Source organism: Pseudonaja textilis, chromosome 2, assembly GCF_049901715.1.
Source record: "Pseudonaja textilis isolate UNSWEBS1 chromosome 2, rPseTex1.2, whole genome shotgun sequence".
Lineage (NCBI taxonomy): Eukaryota > Metazoa > Chordata > Lepidosauria > Squamata > Elapidae > Pseudonaja > Pseudonaja textilis.
Genome location: NC_141991.1, coordinates 38,227,660 through 38,250,923, shown reverse-complemented (window position 1 = coordinate 38,250,923; position 23,264 = coordinate 38,227,660). Strand labels below are relative to the sequence as shown.

Sequence of the window (23,264 nt, the reverse complement as noted above, 5' to 3'; positions counted from 1 at the left end):
AAAATTTTGCTTCTGCAATATATATACTATGTTCATACCCAACATGTATCCATATTACCTTCAGAATTCCTTTTCCAAGTGTCTTTCATAAATAAGCACTATTTAATAGGAAAGAGAAAGGGCTAATAGGATGATTGCAAAAGAACAATAGAAAGAAGATGCCTTTATTATGAATTTGGGGGAAATGGGCTATGTTAAGAGTCAATCAACCAGTTGCTCTAACTCGGGCCTATTAAACTGGTGTCATGCGGGCCAGATACGTCATGCACAGGCCACGTTTGCCCTGGCTCCGCAAAGGCAAAACCGTCACAATACATCACAATATGTCATGTGATGTGATCAAATTTGACATCCATACTCTGTTTCCTTGAGGGGATGTTGACTTGAAAGGGCAGGAGGAAAAAAGATGGGATATCAATCCTGGTATTCTAGCTCAAGAAAGCAATTCCACTCTAAGGCCATAATTCAGTATACTGAATTAAGTTATAGTGACAGAATCTTGAAAGTTCCTTGTATTTTGCTTCTCTAGTTTTTTATTTCAAGAAGGGACCAGTCTAAGCCTCTTCCCAATACTGCTTCTTTTTCAGGACATAAGGAATGCTTTTGCCCATGTTGATTCTCTTATGTCTTCTGAATATTCCCTTGAAGGCCATATCCACTGCTCTACAGTGTGTAATATTGCTTCCTTCTTGTCTGCAATAAAGCAACATATTTTGCACTGCTGGCTGTTAACTAATCAATGAATATGGGGTTGAGTTTTGAGCAGGGATTTATTGCCATGACTGGATAAAGCCTGACAGAGATTACTGGAATCTTCTTTGAAGTACTATGAGTTATTATCAAAGGCAGGCCAAGGTGGACCATAGTGTAAACAAGATTAACTCAACTCAGTGGAACCTAATGATTTCTTGTTATAAGATTTACTTATGCCACATTTACATTGGGTTTAATAGAATTTGTTCAGATTTTTAGTTCAATAATTTTTAATTATTTTAAACTTTATCATTAATCGGTTAAAATACTGTTAAGTTTCACTTTTGATTCCTTAGATACACATCATCTTGGAATGGCATTACACATGGTGTTAAATGTTTGAATCATAAAGTAAATTGTTAGTGAGTTATGTACTGAGCTGGATAACTATTTGATTTCAAAAACAAGAGTAGGCTGCAGTTTAATGAAAAATGATTTTGGTTTTCTTGAAAGAATACATCTAAAAAATCAATGTGGAAAATTCTGGCAGTTTACATAAAATAAATATTTAGTCAATAAATATACAGTATAGACATAAAGATCTAATGGGATCTTTTAAGAAGATTAGAATCCATAGGGTTTTGAATATAACAATTTTCTTCAGCAGTATGAAGAAACTACTTTTTACATATTTTTATAACCAAATAATACTTTATCAACAAATAATACTGGTAGACATACAACCACAATTGAGCCAAAAATTTATCTAGCTGAGTGAGACATTTGTTAAGTGAGGCTTGCCCCATTTTATGAACTTTCTTGCCACAGTTATTAAGTGAATCATTGCAACTGCTAAGTTAGTAACATGGTTGTGAAGTGAATCTGGTTTCCTGTTTGACTTTGCTTTGCCCGAGACACTGTCACCATCATGAATCAGTTGCTAATTGTCTGAATTTTGATCATGTGACTTATAGTCATAAGTCACTTTTTCAGTGATGTAACATTGAAAAATCACTAAATGTAAGTTGAGGACTACCTATATGAAAATAGTTCATAGTCCTTATCTTCTGAGCTAAACTTGGAATATAGCTTTGCTGGGCTCCAATATGAAGATGCTTCAAAATGTTTTTTCACGAGCCATTAATTTTTCATAGAGCAGTGGGCTCCCTTTAATATCTATGAATTCTGACAACCCTGGATAAAAAAAATTGGGGATGTAAATCTGCTGATACAATATAGAAGCTAGGTTAACACAAATGAGTTACATCTGGACTGCTTTTTAGTTATGTTTTTTTATCTGCCATAAAAAAGAAAGTGATAATTGAGCACTGGGAAAAATGAAACTGATAATGAAGTATTCTGCATTTCTATAGAGATAGGTCATCTTATCTATTATGTATTACATTATCTGTAAAATACAGTAGCAGTTGATCTTTGTGGCAGACAAGGTATTTCAAAGCCACTGTGACTTAGAATGCTTCTGGGTTTAGGAGATAAATCAATGCTCTTTTTATTAAAAGTAAAAGCATTTTTAACTTCAAAGACTTTAAAATGTGATGGGTGCTTCCATGTTACAGAGCTGTGTAGCTAACTCGAGACCTTTAGAAAATTACATAAATGTAATAGAATTTCACATTTTAAAGTTATGTCAATCAGAAAGTAGGACTTAATGTTAATCATATAGACATATTTACAAACATGGTTTCACAAAGCAATTTTGAATGTGTTTTACTGAATCACCCTGCCTATGAAATTTCCATGGATCTGTTAAATCTATTGTCACTCCATGCTTTTCAGCTTTGGATGACTTTGAAATATTGATTTGTCCCTGACCTATGATTCATTTAAAGAGTCACTCTTACCTATAAAATGTACCAACAGAATATTGAAGAAAAAAAATCAATACCTTTCAGTATGTTTAAAAAAATGACCAGCTAGCATCCCTGTACCACAGGGATGTCAAACTCAAGGCCCATGGGCTTGATCTGGCCTGCAGGGGTGCTTAGATCTGGCCTGCAGGGCCACCCTGGAAACAGCAAAGGACTGGCCTGTGGTGCCTCTGCCAGCGAAAATGCAGCTTGGGAGGGCTGCATGTGGCTCTTATGAGCTCCATTTTTAGTGGTAAGAGGTTACAAGAGGACATCGTAGCTGAAAATGGAGCTTGGGAGCCCAGGAAACAGCTGGCAGAGCACTCGGGCCACCACAGGAGCCCCCAACACAAGTGACATCAAGCTGGCCATGCCCACTCTGGACCCGAGGTCAAACGCAACCCTGATGTAGCCCTCAATGAAATCAAGTCTGACACTCCTGCTATACACGAATAAGTAGCCTCAGTTTATGTTTTAGTGACATTCTGACTGGATTAAAACAATATTCGGAGTACTTTATGCTCTAATAATGTGACATAATACCACACAAGACTACAACACCAGATTTTTGTTTTGTGCCATGCTCTAGTTGGAACAGATTAACAGAAATATAAAAGATGGAAGAATGTTGGAAAAAGAATGGGAGATGCTATTTTCCAATTTTTAAAAGGTTGTAGAATATTGCGGCAAGCCTGTAATGAATAAACTTATTTGTGACCTTCACTGACAACCTGTCTGTTTATCAATCCCCTTTAGATATTCAAAAAAATCTTCATGACCAGTTATGTGGCCATGCCTTGGGCTTCCATTGAACCAGTAATTTATTTATTCTCCTTTAATGTAGCATTTGATATTTTGGGTTGTTAGGTTATTTATTATTGTGCTTTTTATATTTGAATTTGCTGTTTCTATATTCTTTTATAATATTAATTGCAGTGTGCTGGCCAGAGTCACCTTGGGTGAGCTGGGCAGCTATATAAATTTGATAAATAAATAAAGCAGAAGCAGGTGAAAGAGGTATGCTCCCTAAGGCTAAGTCTTAGCCTTATATGCAGATGCTATTTACAGGTTCCTACACTACAGTTTATTAAAGCCTGGTGGGAAACAAATAGGTGTTCCCTTTCCATTCTCATAGCTGAACTTCACAATAAGCAGCGTTTCAGTAACAAAGACAGTTCATTAACATCAAGTTTGTTCATCCTTCACATATCTTCACAAAAAAATTCTTAATCAAATGTCATTATAAATAGCTTTTTTTAGTGCGAAGTATACTTATGAATATTGTTATTACTGTGGTAAAGGTTACATCATGCTGCAATGAGGACATAAATTATGAGTACATCATACAGACTGTTTAAGCATATGTAAGAAATATAGATCATGTTTAAGCAGAAGGATGATTTTTCCACAGTTCAATTTTATTGGGTCATCTCTGGTTCTACTACTCTCAAGGCATAACTCTTAATGGCTGAAGTTTCTTTGCTTGGTAGCAAAGTATTTTTAACCAAGAAATTAAAGGAACATTATCTGTGTTTCAAAAGTTTTTAATGAAAATTCAATGAAAAAATATGAATTGATCTCATTGATAATGCTGATAAAAAGAAAATTCAACCAATAGAAAGCTCTGGAGGAAGGACACAAATAAATTATAACTAATACTTAGTATAAACAGCATGATTATAGTTGTTCTCTATTAATATTGTGTTCATCTTTTAAAAATATACATAAATCATATGGAAAAATGCCAATTTTAATGGGTTTTTCTAATCACCTTCAAGATAATGTTCCTTTTTTTTTTTCCTTCACAGAAGCTTTTTCAGGGACTAATAAACAGTCTGGAGATGGCTGTGAAATCAGCCAGGTAATATGTATTAATGACTAATTCATCTGCATGAGCTGAGGAGAGGTTTTCCTCATGAGACTAATCTGAATAAATGCAAGTAGTTTTAAATGACAAGTATTTAAAGGAAGAGGAGGCTGTTATGGGGTAGTCCTCAATGTATGAGTGCAAAATTTCTGTTACTAAGAAAAACATTTGATAAGTGAGTTTTGCCCCATTTTATGACCTTTCTTATCCAGTGGTTAAATCAATCACTTCAGTTTTAAATGATTCTGATTTACCTATATGGAATATGAATGTTTGTAAAGGAATTGCCAATATTTAAAAACTGGATCTAAATATTTCATTCAGTTAAAAGGAATATATTTGGAGATAGCGTACAATAACTTTTTGATAGTAAAATGTGCATCAAATTTTAAAAAAATGACTTTTTTTCGAATATTGAGTGATAAGTTTCAGAAAGAGGTTGATAAGTTGAGGTTGTTTGTATCCATTGTGTGAATAATAGCACTTAGACTTATATACCGCTTTATAGTGCTTTACAGCCTTCTCAAAGCAGTTTACAGAGTCAGCATACTACCCTCAACAATTTGGCTCCTCATTTTACCCACTTTGGAATGATGGAAGGCTGAGTCAACCTTGAGCCTGGTGGGATTCGATCTGCCAAATTGCAGTAGGAGTAGCTTGCAATACTGCACTCTAACCATTGCACCACCAAGGCTCCTATATAATGTATTTGATTTATAGTCAACTATTGGAAATAATGGATGCTTGTGTACAGATTTTTTTAACACAATCATCTTTGATCACCAAGTATATATTGAGGAAGTAGTCAAGAATCTAGTGTAAAGTTATTATTAAAAGTAAATATGTGGACTGTCAGAAAACTATTAATGCTACAAAATGGTTAAGCTAGTGATTCTAAAGGCTAGATGATGATGATAATAGGCATTTATTTGCTCCCCATCTTGCCATAAGTGACTCTGGATGGTTTACAACATTAAAAACAAAAAGAATATCACCACCATCCCCAAGAATATGCTGTCTAGCCTAGGAACAATACAGGAAATTATCCTATCTTATTTTATTAAACATGAGTGTCTGAAAAACATCAAAACTTCAAAAGGGCACTTGTCTGGCTTAATATCTAAATAGCTTCAGAACAAGATAGGCTGTCCCCAAGAGAGTTGTCTATAAGAAATTTCATATCTTTGAAAATAAGAAACAACTTCTTAAATTGTATATAGAAAGGCAATGTATATGTCTTTCAGCATTAACATAACAGCAGCTTTGTGATATTCTTCAAGAAATATGGTACCTTACAGTGGATAGGAGTGATTTAGCCAAGGGCATTTTTAACACAACAAAAAATAAATGTGTTCTGCTGCAGAAACAAATGGGAAGAATTTTATTTTAAATTGATAGCTGTAATGCAAGGGAGTTTCTACAAAAAAAGAACAAAGAACAAACCCTTCAAATGTCCATGTACAATTTTAAAAAATAGATTATCCTACACTATTCATAGTACTGTACCCCCAAATTATACAAAAGAGAGACTTGTAAATAGAGTTGTACACATTTCTATGTACCAATTTCTCCCAACATAAGTGTTCAAGTTTAAAAGAACAATATTCTGAATGTTGGTGTGTATTGCAATAAAAGGCAGCATGGTTAACAGTTCCCACAGTGCTGACGAACTGTTAAATGAGATAAACAAAATATAAGTTCATTCTATTAAATTTAATGTAGCTTACTCCCAGGTATATATAAGTACCCTGACATTTCTTTGTAGCTGATATATCATCATTTATGCGGAAAAGATAATAGAAGAGATTTACAAATACAGTTTTGTTTCAACTCTGATATCCTGGATTGAAGCAAACAAATGTATTGAACATGATGTAAAATCCTACAATAAACACACAAATTGTTAGTTTCTCTCTCTCTCTCTCTCTCTCTCTCTCTCACACACACACACACACACACACACACACACCCTCCCTCCCTAACGATCAGATCTATACCAGATCTAAAAATAAATAAAAAGAACTGCTGCCCTCCATTTCAAAAATCATGCATTCTAACATAGGATTCCGAAACCTGACATGGAAATCTATTATCACTTAGACCACTTTTGAATGACAATTGCAATGGACAAACTTCTGGTATAATTAGCAACTGTGAATTGCAATCACTTGGAAGAACAATTCAATTTTGTAAGAGATAAATTGCTTAGAAAACTCAAAGGTGAACAGATTCTTGTATGATTAGGAGGAAGGTGGCTTGGGCAATATACTTTGGTCCCAGGAGAAGGACAAGGTTGTAATAAAATGAAACTTCAGGAGGTCTTTATAATTGCCAATCACACTGAGCTTCATTTAGCCTATTGCTTATGAAAAATTAGCAATTAGATTTTTTTTCATCTCTCTAGTTCATACCTAATTCTTAATATTAATGATGTGGAATGTTAAATGTATTTCATTCAAAAAAGCAAATTGCTGTTGGAAATGTATTTCTTGTATTCTCACCAGGAATCCTATATGCAGGTTTGAGATAGACATGAACTAGATATTTGTCAGGTTATAAAGGCTAATATTTCCTATAAAATAAAAGGGATGATTTGTTCTAGTGAAAAAGTCATTGTTTTTTACAATATTATTTTGCATAAAGAAATGCTTTGTACTAGCTTTTATTAATATGTGTATACTAGAAAGCAACATTTGTTCCCCACTTAATTTTTCCTTGTAGTTTAATTTCATATTTTCAAGGTAAACATAAACTAGATGACATTTTTTGAGAAAGCCAAGAGAAAGATTTATTAATAATTTTCATGTATTTACAAGATTACTGAAGTCAGATCTATCTGTGAAAATACATGCAGATTGTCTAAGAAGACAATGTTCTCATATGCTAATAAAGTTAATCTGAAAAGAAATTCCAAAAGAAAATAAATTAATGCTAAAAACAGAAAGAACAGACTTATTAATTTGTTCAGTATACAAATGAAAATAAAATAAATTAGGTCTGTAGAAGCTGATTATAAATTATCGCTCAGGTGTCTTTTCATGAGTTAATGTTACAATGCTCTATTCTTAATTAGTCTATAACTAACAGAATGGTTCATTTATTAACCAACTCCAAATATATATTTCTGTCCAGATTTCATAACTGGTCATTATCATTAAAAAAAAAATGCTTTCTGATTTTTATTGTGAATTAAATGTTTTTATCTATCATGTTCATATTCCCTTCCTCCTATTAGCCTCTTTATTTCACCAGCCCACTGTCTATCTTTATTTCTTCCTTAAATGCACAAAACTTTTGTCTATTGACATTTTTACCATCAACTGTAAATGTACTAAGCATGCAGATTTCCACTATTTGTCTTTTAATCATTGAACATTAATTCAGAATTTTTATTTTTCATTTTTATGTTCATAAGTGGTCTAGATTTTTCTTCATCCAATCAACAAAGTGGTCTTATCTACATTTCTCAAATGTAAGTGTTTCAATTTTCAGTTTGGCTTCAGGTTTCATTTCATTTCTATTTACCCTGCCATTCTTTTTATATATTTACTGCACACATTTGAAAATCTGGGACAATATCTATTTTGTCTCACTTCTTTCTCTCTTCAGACTACTATTATAATTATTAGAATACCTTTTATCCTTCTAAAACTTCCATATTAGAACGATGAAGTGTTCTGTCATTCCCATTAGATTTAATATGTTCTGCATTTGGCATGATCTACAAAATAAGGACTTTATTATAATGTATGAAGAAAATGTAAATTTTCTAGTATTTTCGGATCCTTTTCATTAACCACTTATACTATCTATCTTGCCTCCTCTCTTTCTTAACTAAGTGTAAGTTTGTATAACATTTTACACTCCCCTCCCCTGGGGCTCTGGCTTTATACCATCTTAATCAAAACATAGCTTCCTTGAGTAATTAGTGTAAAGCTTCTATTAAATGCACATTATCTTCCAAATATTTACTTAATTATCCCAAATTCTGGGTACATAGATTTGCTTAATAGTCTATTATGACTTTTCTTGTCTCTTATCAATCAACATGTCATTATTTTCTCTTTGACAGTCAATTTACAGCTTTTTTTTTACCTCAGTTTCTACTGAAGTTAGGTCATGATTGTCTTTTCCCTCTACAAATATTTCTATCACTATGTAATCTCATTTGCAAATGATTGAAAGAATGAACCTTATTGTTTTAAAAGCTTTGTCTTTTCTTGACTCTTCCTACCTTTGTTGTATATTAACCTATGTTTTCTCTGCTCCTAAACTGTGCTCTGATTTTCCTTTTGTTCTTATATTCCTTTCTTTAATAACATTCTCACTGGAGATACCTTCCTTGACCTTCCTTGTTTGAGATCAGAAGCCTGCATTCAACTTCTACTTGCTCGGGGCATCCATCCTCCATGTTTCCTTGGTTATCAGAACAGCTTACACTGGAAACCTAGATCTTTTTCTTTCTGATACCTGATTTTTTTTCCCACGGGGAGATAGGATTTGGTTTTCATATCTTGCTTTAGCTCTTCAGATTCTTGTATGCAGAAATTAAAAACGGTGAACCTGTTCCTAGTCCTTGCATTTATCAGTGACAAAGCCTTATGTTTTAAGAGAAGAAATTCCCTTGTGTGAATCTTATATTCCAACATTAATTTGAACTTTGCATTATATGTTAATATATGGAAATGAAAGATGTGGCCTTTTAGATGTTGCTGAACTTTCCATTTTCTAGCCAATCCACCTAATAATTGCAAGTGAATCTGGGATGTGCCATTCAGCAACAACTACAAAGCCAGCCATTGGATGAGAAGTGAAACATCTTCAAAAGAACAAACAAGAAAGTCCAGTTGCCTCCTGAAAAACCACCTGTGGGACAACCATGATTTGAATGACTGATAATCTCTATAGACTACAAAGCCATCCTTTCCCCATCCTGGATTTTAAAAATTCAAAGAGGGTAAACAAAACAAAAATAAAGTTTTCCCATCATTTTACTGTGAGCCTTATCTAAATTGCCCTGAGCATAACATATCATACTTACAACCAGTATAGATCACCAGGGTAGCCTGCCTCGTGATAATTCTATTCTATCCAGCTGCAAAAATGTATCAACAATTTATTTTTTTAATTGTAGGAAAATATAAAGAAACATGTTTTGGACCTTCCAGCCTAAAAATATATAAACTATGTGTCAACCTAAAATAAAGTGAGGCCATTTTTTTGCCAGGTGGAAAAAATTCTCAATGACAAATATTATCATTAAAGTCTGAAGCAAGTCTCTAAACATAAAACAGAGTGTAAGGGGGAAAGGGAGGGTGAAAATAGCATGTAAAGAACTCCAATAAAATCAAAACACTCAACCTAGGTATTCTTTTATTATTCTTCATTTATTACCACTTTGAATGATGCAGATGGAAGCATTATTCCCATCCTCGCTATCCCAAATCCCTTCAAAGTAGTTTGAAACTCAATTTGCAATAATCTTCATTGCTATAGACTTCAAATATAAAGGACATGTAAGAAATACCATGCTTTCTTTTCATCTGACCAATTCCACATCTGAGAATACAAAAATCATCCCAACAAAAATATATTCCAGTGTATAAACTATTATATAATATATTAAATATATTATATATATATAAAATCTCTCTCTCTCTCTCTTTACACACACACACACACACTATATATACATATACATATACATATACATATACATATACATATACATACACATACATACATACATACATACATACATACATATATATGTTGTGACTGGGAGGTTTGAGCCTGCTGTGCGCTTTGGGTCTGATGTGTCAGAAGACATAGGTTCGAGTGATGAGGAGGGTTTGGCATTGGGGTTTGAGCCTGCTTTAATGGGAGATGCAGACGTGAGCCAGGAGGATGAGGAAGTGTCGGAATCACCTTCCTCTTCAGAACCTTCCTCGTCAATTATGCCTCAGGTGTCAGCAGATGATCGACAGAACGTGCCAGAGTCCTTGGGAGATGATCAAGCCGATGAATGTTGGGTTGATGTATGGACTAGACGTAGGCTGAGACGTCAAGCACAAATTGAAAGGAAACGTCAAATCAGGGACTGAGTAGAGAGACTGACACGCCTCTTTAAGGAATATAAGGAGGCGTGTTAGCTTGGGATCCCCGTTCGGGTCAAACGTTGTTATTTAGGTTCACAGTTCGGAAAAAGTTTTCTGTTTGCAGTTCGGCTCTGATTTATAGTGCGGCTCGTTATCTGGATTTACAGACGGCTTCTGGGAAAGCTGCCAACGATGACTACAGCCAGAGGAAAGTTAATTCTGTTGTTTCTGATATTGTCTGTTCGTGTTTTTTACTTTGGACATTTGGACTCTCACCTTGTGGCCACAGGTGAGACAGAACATTTTTTGACCCGAACCCTGAATTCCATTTTCTGACTAAAATGGAGCAAAACAGCTAGAGCAGCAGCAGCAGCAGATATCTCAACTGTTGCAAGATAACCAGGTTTTGCAGCAACAAGTCACTCAGCTGGTTAACCATCTTATGCTGATGCAAGCCCCTGCTGTTTCTCATGCCCTTCCCCGTAGGAAATGCCCGGTAGCTGTGCTGGATAAATTCTCTGGACAGCCTGGAATGTTCCCGGCTTTTTTGGGGCAGTGTCAATTATTTCTCTCTCTTCGGCCAGAAGATTTCCCTGATGACCGGGCTCGGGTGGGGTTTGTTATCAGCCTCTTGTCAGGTTCGGCTGCTAGATGGGCCACTCCTTTGTTGGTGCAAAATAGTCCTTTATTGAATGACTATCAGGGCTTTTGGCACCATTTATGTTCTATGTATGAGGACTCCATGAAAACTCAAACTGTAGCCAGACGTTTAAAGGACATTCGTCAGGGGAAACGCCCTTTGCAAGAGTTTATTGCATGGACTCTGCTTGGAATGAGGCAGCCCACAGGAACACTTTTCAGGAGGGTTTGGCAGAAGAAATTCAAGATGAGTTGGTGCATGTGGAGCCGGCTCTAACCCTGGATGTGCTGGTGGTGCAATGTTTGTGCATTGACACCCAGCTTCAACGGTGCAAGACTAGATGCCTAGCTCCGGAGCCGCCCTCCCGCTCAAGGCCGCAGCCTCCCGTACAACCAGCGGCCCTGGTATCCCACAGTGCCATGACCAGGACCAAGGAACCGATGGAGTTGGGTGCACTCCGCCCTCAGTTGACGGCACAAGAATGCACACGGAGGTTTCAGGGAGGCTTGTGCCTGTATTGTGGGGGGTCGGAACTTTTTGCCAGTTCCTGTCCTGGTAAACGATGGGGGGCACGAAAGCCAGTGCCCGAATCTAATCCTGTACTGTCGGGGAAACAAGGTCGGTCTGGGAAACGGTCGGGGAAACTCTGAGCCAGACACGTATCAACCAACCGCCCAAAGTAGCAGAGGTGAATTCTGGTCCCCTCCCATTTGCTTTTGGACACGCGGGTTTTCTTGCAGTCCCGGTTGGAGGGGATTCCTGCGGTTACGTTGGTGGACTCCAGGGCTACTACCAATTTCATGGACCGGGCTTTTGCAACACATTATGAAATTCCCTTGATTGCGGTGGAGCAGCCCATTAAGGTGGAAACCATTGGTGGGCGGGAACTGCGGTCTGGGCCCATTCATTTTGCTACTCAGCCATTACGCCTGGTCATTGGGGACTATGAGGAGGCGATTAGTTTTTATATCACCTCGGACCTCCATCTCCCCTTGGTTCTCAGAATGGCTTGGCTACGGTTGCACGATCCTCGGGTGGCATGGGCACAGAACACCATTTCGTTCCCAAGTCTCCAGTGTGTGGACCACCTAAAACAGTGGCCCCCAACCTGTTTTGTGCCGCAGCTCAGTACTGGCATCACAAAATCATCCACGGCCCAGTACCGGCATCAGCACGCATGGCAAGGCGAGCCGAGCGACCGGCCAGCCAGCCGTCCCCCGCTTCTTCCCGCCACCTTCAACTCCTCCTTTGTACCTGTGTCAATGGGCTTCGGGACGGCTTCAGGACGGTCGCTTGACTCGCCTTGCCATGCGTGCTGAAAGAATCCTCGCTCCTTAGTTTTGTTCGAAGCCACCTCCCCCTTGATGAAACTAAGGCGCGAGGATTCTTTCAGCACCCAAACACCACTTTCTACCCGGAAAAGCTCACTGGAATCACTTTTTCATCAAAACAAGATGGCAGCGCCCAGCAAACCGGCGGCCCGGTAGAAATTGTTCCACGGACCAATACCGGTCTGGGGACCGGTGGTTGGGGACCCCTGACCTAAAACACATCTGTGCTGGTCAAGACATCGCTGCCCCCACTGTCTCTGTACCTCCTGAACTATCTGACTTCTCAGATGTTTTTAGTGAGAAGGAGGTGGATCGGTTACTTCCGCATCGACCTTATGACTGTCCTGTGGACCTCCTGCCCAATGCTCCACTACCCAAGGTAGTTTGTATTCAATGTCTGAGCCCGAATTGGCCGCTCTTTGAGATTTTCTGGACAAGAACTTGGCCTGGGGGTTTATCAGACCGTCGTCATCTCCTCTTTCTGCTCCTGTCCTTTTTGTGAAAAAGAAGACGGGGGATTTGCTCTTGTGTTGTGACTACCGCAGGCTAAACGCCATTACGTTGAAAAATAGTTATCTTTTGCCGCTCATTCCAGAGCTGATGGAGCGATTACGAGAGGCCACTATTTTCACCAAGCTCGATCTTCGAGGGGCTTATAACCCGGTGTGGATGCACAAAGGAGACGAGTGGAAGACAGTGTTTGGTACTAGATACGGCCACTTTGAATATACTGTGATGCCTTTTGGGTTGACCAATGCCCCCGTGGTCTTCCAACATTTCATGAACGATATTTTTAGGGACATGCTTGACCGCTTTGTGGTGGTGTACCTGGTTGACATTTTGATCTATTCTAAGTTCAGGGAAAGCCACTTTTGCCAAGTTCACCAGGTACTACAACGTCTTCGGAAGCAGAGACTATATGCGAAACTGGAGAAATGCCTCTTTTTCCAGATTTCCATAGAGTTCTTGGGACATATCATCTCTCCCGAAGGCATTGCCATGGACTCGTGCAAGGTGGAGGCTCTGTGTAGTTGGGAACCCCCTCATCGAGTGAAAGACGTACAACGGCTCTTGGGGTTTGCTAATTATTACAGGTCCTTCACCCCGGGTTTTGCCAAACTGATGGATCCCATCACCCAGTTCCTTTGCAAGAAGGTTCCATTCCAGTGGGGGCCCCCACAGCAACAGGCCTTTGAGGCCATCAAGAAAGCCTTCGTTGCGGAACCGATCTTGAGGCATCCCAACCCCCATCGTCCATTTGTAGTGGAGACGGATGCATCGAACATGGCCATTGGTGCGGTGTTGTTACAAGCCCCAGTGGATGACCTCTTTTTCCATGCGCATATTATTTATGGAAACTTACTACTTCCGAGCGTAATTATACAATCTGGGAGAAAGAGTTGCTGGCCATTAAGGCTGCGTTTGAGATCTGGCGACATCACCTGGAGGGGGCTCGGCACAAGGTGGAAGCTCAGACAGATCATCGTAATCTGAAGCACTTGACCACTGCTCAGAAATTGAACCAACGGCAGATCCGATGGTTGCTGTTCTTTGCTAGGTTCAATTTTTCGGTCACGTACATCCCTAGTGGTCAAAATAAAAAAGCAGATGCCCTGTCACACAAACCGGAATATCTGTGTCCTGAAGAACCTCTTCCTCCACGTACGGTGCTACCATCGGAATCTTTGGCCGTTATCCAGGAACCGGTGGATTTGAGGGCTCGGGTATGAGAGGCGCAGCGCTTAGACGATTGGTCGCAGCAGAGAATGGAGGAAATTGGACCTGACTCCCCATGGACTCTGGAGGCAGGTTTACTACGACATCGGGGCCGATTGCATGTGCCCACCAGGACACTTAGAGCCCTCATCATGATCCAATGTCATGACAACCCAGCTGCGGGTCATTTGGGGTTCTTCAAAACCCTTCATCTGGTCACAAGGACTTTTTGGTGGCCTCGAGTCCGGCATGATGTCTTCGCTTATGTTGCCTCTTGTGTACCGTGTCGGCAAGCAAAAGCTGCATCGGGTGCACCTCCTGACCTTCTTCAACCACTACCAACTCCAAACCAACCCTGCGGGGCAATTTCCATGGACTTTTTAACACACTTGCCCTCGTCGTCGGGTTATACGATGGTACTTATGGTGGTTGACATGCTCACCAAGATGGCCTATTTCATCCCATGTAGAAGGTTACCATCGGCTTGTGTTACTGCCTGGCTTTTTCTGCAACATGTATTCCGTTTGCATGGCTTACCAGACAGAGTTGTTTCAGATCATGGTGTCCAGTCACTGCTCAATTCTGGAAGAGCCTAATGAATGCATTACGGGTGCAAGTATGTTTAGCGTTGGCGCACCATCCGGAAACCAATGGCGGGACTGAGAAAGTAATTGGTATCCTCGCCCAATACCAGATGTTTTGTTAATCAACGACAAAACGACTGGGTGACCTATCTTCCTTTGGCGGAGTTCACTTCTAACAATTCTCAGCACATCTCCACCCACATGACGCCTTTTTACGCAAATATGGGTTACCATCCGAGGTTTTTCCCCTTTTCGATCTTGGATTCCCCGGTTCCAGAGATGCGAGAATTTTTATCAGAACTGCATTCGGTGCACCAATTGGTCTCACAACAGTTGGAACGGGCTAAGGCAGAGTATAAAAGGTTTGCAGATCATTCGCGTAGGGCGACACTGTTAGGAATAACAAGGTTACCTAACGTAGTTTGGGTAAAATAATATATATAAACTATGATAGTAAGTTTAAGTGAGTGTCCCTTTAAACTGCAAAGCATGTAATTTTGGGTGCGGTTGTGAAACCGCCATAAGAGGGAGCAAGAGAACCTGCTGGATTGCTGACGATTCCTGACGATTGATGGTTTGCCTGGATTGATGGTGTGCTAACTGCGTGTTCCCTGCTGCTGAAGGAAGAAAGGAGATTTGACTTCTTCATATCTCTACTGCGAGGAGATATATTACTGGACTGATATTTGTAAGTTTACTGACCTCTTTTTTGACACTGGACTTTGCAACTGAATAATTCCTGGACGGACTGAATTAGTAAATGATATATGGACTGTTTGACTATGCTAAAACTCTTACTGGAATAAACTATTTAACTAGCACAGTGTATCTGTTTTACTGAGTGTAAGCTACAAAAACGTTTATCTCACATATTTTGCCTGCCTGCCTGCCTGCCGTGCAGATTCTGCTAGGGTGTATCCCTAACAGACACCTCCGCTGGCTGTAGGAGACAAGGTGTGGTTATCCACGAAGCACCTACAGGTCGATCGTCTGATTAAGAAGTTGGACCATCGCTTCATTGGTCCCTTCCCTATCAAGGCGGTCATCAATCCTGTTGCTTATCGGCTCACCCTACCGCGCTCCATGCGCATTCATCCTGTCTTTCACAGTCCCCTTTTGGTACCTGACACCCCATCATGTAAGCTCCGTTCTCCCAACGATATGGGTTCTCCATCTAGGCCCAGCGATGATCCTGTTGTTGACGCCACAGTGGTTGGCATTCATGATTCACGATGGCTGAAAGGACGATTTCAGTACTTTGTCAGGAGGCTGGAGAATGAAACAGAGATTTGTTCCTGGGAGGATGTGTCCAAGGTGTATGCCCCGGACCTTATCTAGCTATATCATGCACAATTTCCATCGAAACCACATCCGGATCGTCAGACTCGGGGGAAGGGCCCTGCGGTGAGGGATAGCATTGTGACTGGGAGGTTTGAGCCTGCTGTGCGCTTTGAGTCTGATGTGTCAGAAGACAGAGGTTCGAATGATGAGCTGGGTTTGGCATTGGGATTTGAGCCTGCTTTAATGGGAGGTGCAGACGTGAGCCAGGAGGATGAGGAAGTGTCGGAATCACCTTCCTCTCAGAACCTTCCTCGTCAATTATGCCTCAGGTGTCAGCAGATGATCGACAGAACATGCCAGAGTCCTTGGGGGATGATCAAGCTGATGAATGTTGGGTTGATGTAAGGACTAGACGTAGGCTGAGATGTCAAGCACAAATTGAAAGGAAACGTCAAATCAGGGACTGAGTAGAGAGACTGACACGCCCCTTTAAGGAATATAAGGAGGCATGTTAGCTTGGAATCCCCGTTCGGGTCAAACTTTGTTATTTACGTTCACAGTTCGGAAAAAGTTTTCTTTTTGCAGTTTGGCTCTGATTTATAGTGCGGCTTGTTATCTGTATTTACAGACGGCTTCTGGGAAAGCTGCCAACGGCGACTACAGCCAGAGGAAAGTTAACTCTGTTGTTTCTGACATTGTCTGTTCGTGTTTTTTCCTTTGGACATTTGGACTCTCGCCTTGTGGCAACAGGTGAGACAGAATACACACACACACACACACACACAAACACACACACACACACACACACGAAATACCACTCACAAAATCTCCACAACCATAAAGCCTACAAACTTGAAATTTTGGCTTCTAGGTGCTTACTAAGAAAGGATTTTTCTAAATGACCATCAGAGCATTAGTATTTCCTATATTATTATCACGCTCTGATGCTAAGGAGTTCTACTCCCCCTCCCCACCTGAAAAAAAATCTGTTCCAAATGCAAAACACAAGCAGAGGATAGGAGTTTCACAGCAGCAACCAGCTTTAGTACAGAACAGTTGAGCTAAGCCATGCCCAGGCTTCTTGTTGTCTCCTTTTTACTCACAGAGCAAATACTTTTTCAGCTTCCATGTTTCAGTTTCCAAACAGCCCTCAACTCTTTTGGTCCCCCAAAACTAAGCCCGATCACATAGTTTTGTAGCGAAGCACAGGTATAGAGCTAGTATATTATATTCCAAAGTATAAAATATATAACATAAAACAATTACTATATATTGCATTATACAATATTATGTAATAAACATATATAGTACTGTATATATAGGTAGTCCTCAACTTACCACCATTTGTTTAATGAAGTTACAACAGCACTAAAAAATGTGGTTGTGTTTTTCACACTTATCACATTTGCAGCATCTCTATGGACAACTAATCAAAATTGGATGCTTGGCAACAGGTGTGTATTTATGATGGTTGCAGTGTTCCAGGGTCATGTGATCATTTTTTGCAACCTTGTGACAAGCAAAGTCAATGTGGAAGCCCAATTCACTCAACAAATGTGTTACTAACTTAATATCACTTAATATCTATGGAAAAATACAAAAATATAAAAATATAAAAACCATGCAAGGAAGGAAGGAAGGAAGGAAGGAAGGGAAAGACCATCAGATCCAGCAGAAGAGACATGCTACTCAATCCTATCTGCTATGAAGCTACACTTGGTTAGTGTCAGCAGGAAGGCCTTCTATGCTATGGTGCCCATTTTATGCAACTTCTTCATTCCCAAAGTGTGATTTGCTTCAGCCCTTTGAATTTTTCCAGAAGCCCCTGAAAACCTGGTTATATCACCAGTCTCTGATAATTCTATTATCTTTAATTGTAAGAAAGAATTAAAAAAAACACCACATTATGTGCAAGATGAAGATCGCAAGATTATTAACTATAAAGGAGCAAAAGAACAATGATGTGAAAAAAAATATTTTATTACAGAGAATATATTTTGTTAAAATAGAAAGCCTCATCGGATTCTTTGTGTGTTTAAAATACTTCTTGCTTTAGAAAAATGGCACAATGATTTTGACAGGAAAGGGGATAATTAATGGTAAACTCTTGGGCTCAGTGAAAACTAAGTTATATCTGGAAAAAAATAAATCACAACAATGAGAAAAGATTTAGCATCAAATAACACATAATGAGGTAGTCTGAAAATAAAGATTTTTTTCACCCATCTGCATTGTACAATGATCTTTTGTCTGAAACAGAATTGGTTAGAACAGGGGTTTCCAGTACTACTTTTCATATCATTATGTTACATTACATTATATTATTTTTATAATACTCAATTATAAGGCAACACTTGATCTCAACTGATAGTAACTAAGCATTTTAGCCAATTAATATCAGTCAGTGGGTCTTAAGTTTTATAGAAGGTAACAATGACTTTACTTTTAACCATTCAGACTTGATTAGGGTAGTATAAATTATTGTTAAGTATATAAAGAAACTGTCATTACCTCTAGTTTAGATTTTAAAACATTTTAACAGTACCTGAGTATTTGGAAAGTTGAAAGACTAGAAAGTTGAAAGAAAAATAATAAACTAAGTCAAACTTGTTTTATGGTTAGCTTACGATTGGCTGAGAGTTGCAGGTTTCCATTGTGCTCATAGCTGCTAATATCGACTGGACTCTTAAGACTAACTGGCTCATTTCTTAATCACTTTGGATTTAAGTTTTTATTTTCTGGCTTTCTTTAAACTTTAAGAACCTTAAGACGGGCAAATTTTAATGAATTCACTAGGTTGAGTGTCTTCCAATCCTTTTTTTAAAAAAACAGTTTAAAGATTTAAGCACTGTATAAGTTTAAAGATTTGTATTTTGGGGGGGTTATACAGCAAGAGTATGATAGCTGTTGGCTTTGGAAAGTTTCTTTAATGTATCTCTTTATTTTGTAGCTGTATAAGTTTTATTTGCATCATATAAAAAAGGAGGGATGGGGTTTTAGAGGATGGGTTTATAGAAACTGGGGAAGATATGGAATGAAGAAATGTTTGCTTTTATTTTAAAAGTTAGTGATATGGTCTTAATGTTAGTGGGGCTGAAGGGGAAGATTTATTTATTTTCTTTTCTGTTTTTATTTTTATCTTTTTATAAGTTTTACTTGTATTATATAATACATAATGAAATTACTGAGAAAATGAAGAAAGTACAGGCTAAACATCCAGCAACTGAGACTAAGATCTAAATGAATGCTTATGAATAATTACTCTTTATTTCTTGAACCAAAGTTCTGAATTATAATATATGTAAATCTGTTTCATAGCATTAAATAATTTACGTTCTGCAGTATTTATGGCACTTACCTCTCCAAGACATGATTGCCATTATTATGGTGATGAAGTATCTTTAATGAGTACAATTGTGTAACTGTACTCTAGGGAAAAATACTTCATGCAAAAGTATAGCTTTCAAGTACCATTAAGAGATAACTTTAGCTATTTTACAAGAAACAGTAATTCTACTTCATGAAAGTAATCCAAAATCTAAAATCATCCATCCATCCATCCATCCATCCATCTCTATCTATCATCTATCTATCTATGCAAGATAATATCTGCATCTTGAGAAAGTATTGATCAGACATGATTCTACTTTGCTATCTTTGGCAGCTTCTAGAAAAGAAGACCTAGATCCACCATAAAATTAATGTTATTACTTTGTCTAGACACTCAGTTCAAATATGACACTCTACTGCAAATATTACAGGCAAATCACTTAGGTGTTTTCATCGAATAATCAAATTCTGTACATCTCTAGGACCTCCTTAACCATATAAACAGAATTAGAACACAATGCACGACAGCCTTTTTTCTCTGTTTTGCATGGATGCCTTTTCAAAATTAACTTGCACAACCATGAGTACATGGTTTGAAATATATTGAAATATATTTTCAATCCTCTTTTTCAGAACTAAATATTAAAAGAGCTTTTGATATTGAAAGAAACTTTTAAAATATCTTATTCAAGTAACATAATTTCTTATAATAGTTTAAGAATTACTCACTTAAAAAGGAAAACAGCATTGGTTTGAGGATGATAGGAATATTTTTTTTAACCCTTTAAGGGGAATATTTTCATCTGTTGTTTTAATATTTCTATTACAGCTTAGTTATGTTTTCCCAACAATTCCACAAGGATATTCGGTTTTGGTAAAGCCTTATCAACTTCAGTTTTCCCTAAGTTCTAAAAGTTTTATCTATGTGCATCACAGGGCAACCATTTTTGAATCAAGACACATCATCAGATAGGCTAATATATGGCTCCCATGAGTCCTGAGGGAATAAAATTTCCAAATTTTCCAGTTCACAATCCCTTGCTCCCTCCTCCACTCAGCAAATAAGGAATTAATTTATCATGGAGGCAGCATCTGAATATGAGAGATGATTTATGTACAACATACCTACAAAATTGCTGTCATTATACCAAACAACACTGAAACCAAACCAATATTACAGCACATTATGTTGAGAGAACATGGAGATGGTTTGCCAATAATTTTAGAGTCATCTGTAACTTGAGTTATGGCAACAGGACTTATTTTCTTTTTTTGGAAGCCTCGTTGCCATGACTAACTTACAGACAACTTTGCCTAGATGACTGACAAACTTCATCAACATTTCCAGAGTCACATTATTTCTTTGACAATTTTCAATACATATTTTTCTCTCCTCTAGGACATGGTGGCTGACATCATCGGCTCTAAACAGGAAACAACAAGATCCTAATGACAATGTGTTACTATGTATATCAAACAACGAACTAGAGGAGGAGTATTAGATTGAAGGTGAGAGGCTGAATTACATGACAGCAATCCACTCATTCTGGTCATTTTGTTTAGAAGTATCTCCAAAACAATGAATCATGGGGCACGGATTGCCTAAGACAAACAGAGCACCCTCTCCATTTATTTGACCTCAGTACACTTTGCATTTAGAAAATCTGTGCAGATGTTTATCTTTCACTAAGTTTTTTAAAGTTTTTAAAACTTTTTAGATTGAAGACCGAGTATACATTTAATTATCCATGGCTCATTAAATAATTAATGCACAAATTTATCTCATCTGGCTGTTCAGTGGAATGGAATAGTGAGATCATTAATCTATTAATAATAGTTGTACAACTTTGCCTACATGATTGTGACCATCGTGACTATTATTCCTAAAAAAAAGTGGTGCTATTAAAGATCTATTATTTGTTCTCCTAAAAACTACATAGATTGGGAAAACATCTTGTTTTTCCATTTTTAAATTGGGTACCAGTCAGATTTACATGTAATATTTTTAATTCGTTATTATTATTATTATATATTACTATATATAACATGGTTTGGCAAGTCCTAGAATTCCTGAAGCAGTATCTCAGGTAGGCACAATTTATGAAATAAATGTACATGCTATATGAAACATGAATAGAAATAGCTGCTTTCCAGGGCAGTTATGAAACATGTTGAGGGTACAGTATTTTTGGCATTATTTAGTTCGTTGTTTATTAAATTGTGGTCCTAAACCCCTGTGAGTCCTCCAAGACTTTCTCAAAGTTTCATGAAATTACAATTAATTGGCAGCCTATTTTGAAAAATAATAAAATATTAAAATCCTCTCAAACAATCGTAAGAAGCGATATTGGGAGTGGATGCATCTATAGGGTAAGGATTGGTAGAACCTAGGAGTGGAGTTAAAAGAGGGATCAGCCTAGAATCTCAATGTAGCCACAAATGAGCTTAGTCCAACCCTCCACAAAACAAAATTCTGTTGAACCTTATCTAACTCCTAGAAGGTGCTAACCTTTAATTGAAAATATTCCTGTGGATAGGTATAAATCAATTTAATTGGACCTTCACCTATGGACCTGATCTTTTGGACCTGTCAACATCAATTTTGATACTCTAAATTTCAATTAATATAGTTCCAAACAAACAAAAGTTCTTTTGGATTCTTCCATAGTTTTTTTAAAGTGAAAAGTGGTCCTGGGAGAAAAATAAATCCCTTTAAGAAACATTTACTTGAACAAATTAATAAATATATTTAGTCTATTTACTTCTTTGTGCACATTATAAATAATTATCTGAAAGATTCTGATTTATTTTGGAGTACGATTGCAGGGCTTTACAGCTGCCAATCATTTCTTTATAATATGTTACTGAATAATTAATTTTAGAAAGCTGAATAATAATGACAAGTAGCTGCAAAGTTCCAGAGAGATTGCATTCTGATAATTTATGAAAAGATAATTTATGAAAAGTGATCTTCAAAAAAAAAAATCCCTGAAGAATGAAACAACATACTATGTGTAAGTTTGTTTGTTTTATCAAGAAGTTGTTTATCTAAAAGTTGTTCCTGATTACATTTTTTTAAAGTCACACAAAACTCAATAGCAACAGAAGTTGTATTTTCATACATTACCTCTCACTTTCCTTTATGATCTCTTTTCCTTTCTTCCAAGTAAAAGTTGGCCTTGGAGAAGCTTTAGGCTTACATTCAATGGTTGCATCACTACCGACTTTAACAAAAGTTATTTTTTTTAAGAAGGTTTTGGAAAAATCTGGACCGACAGCTGAAAGATAATAGAGAACTCAGAATTAGTGAAAACTGCCATCAAATTGTCTTGAAATAAATGCTGAATTTATTCTGAATTCTCTTAGAATGTATCATTATTGGTTTATGTTATGATATGTACAGAATATCCCTTGAGTAACAAGGATATGCACATGGAAACATTTATGAGAATAGTTATGAATAATTTATTCAGCCACACACAAATACACTAAATTGAGTTAAAGTTTACTTTAAGAAATAGCACAGTCCAATAAATGGTCCAGGTCATATACTTTTACCAGTCCAAAGAATATCCAATTACAAAGTCTTCTTACTGGTTGCCTTTGTCATTTACAGTAAACAAAGATATCAAAGTATAAGCACAGCATACCTACAACAGAGAACCTTAGACAGCAACAGAATGTCACAGAGAGCAAGCTATGATCTCTAGCTCCCTCTTATGGTAATTTGCAATATAATCACCAATCGGAATATAGTATAAATCAATACAGTGATTTTGTCTTAAAGCTACAAACATACATTGTTGGTTTATATATTGCCAACTCAACTAATTGGTATATAGATTCCTAACAGTTT

General features: G+C 37.6%; 1 long non-coding RNA gene across 1 annotated transcript in view; it reads right to left on the bottom strand.

Moving 5' to 3' along the window:
• The window catches only part of LOC148126829 (uncharacterized), a 34,264-nt gene extending 11,583 nt beyond the window's left edge, over positions 1-22,681 (bottom strand). The window contains exon 1 of the long non-coding RNA XR_015741610.1: positions 22,536-22,681. This is a non-coding gene — a long non-coding RNA (uncharacterized LOC148126829). The remainder of the gene's footprint in view (positions 1-22,535) is intronic.
• Between the last annotated feature and the right edge of the window lie 583 nt (positions 22,682-23,264).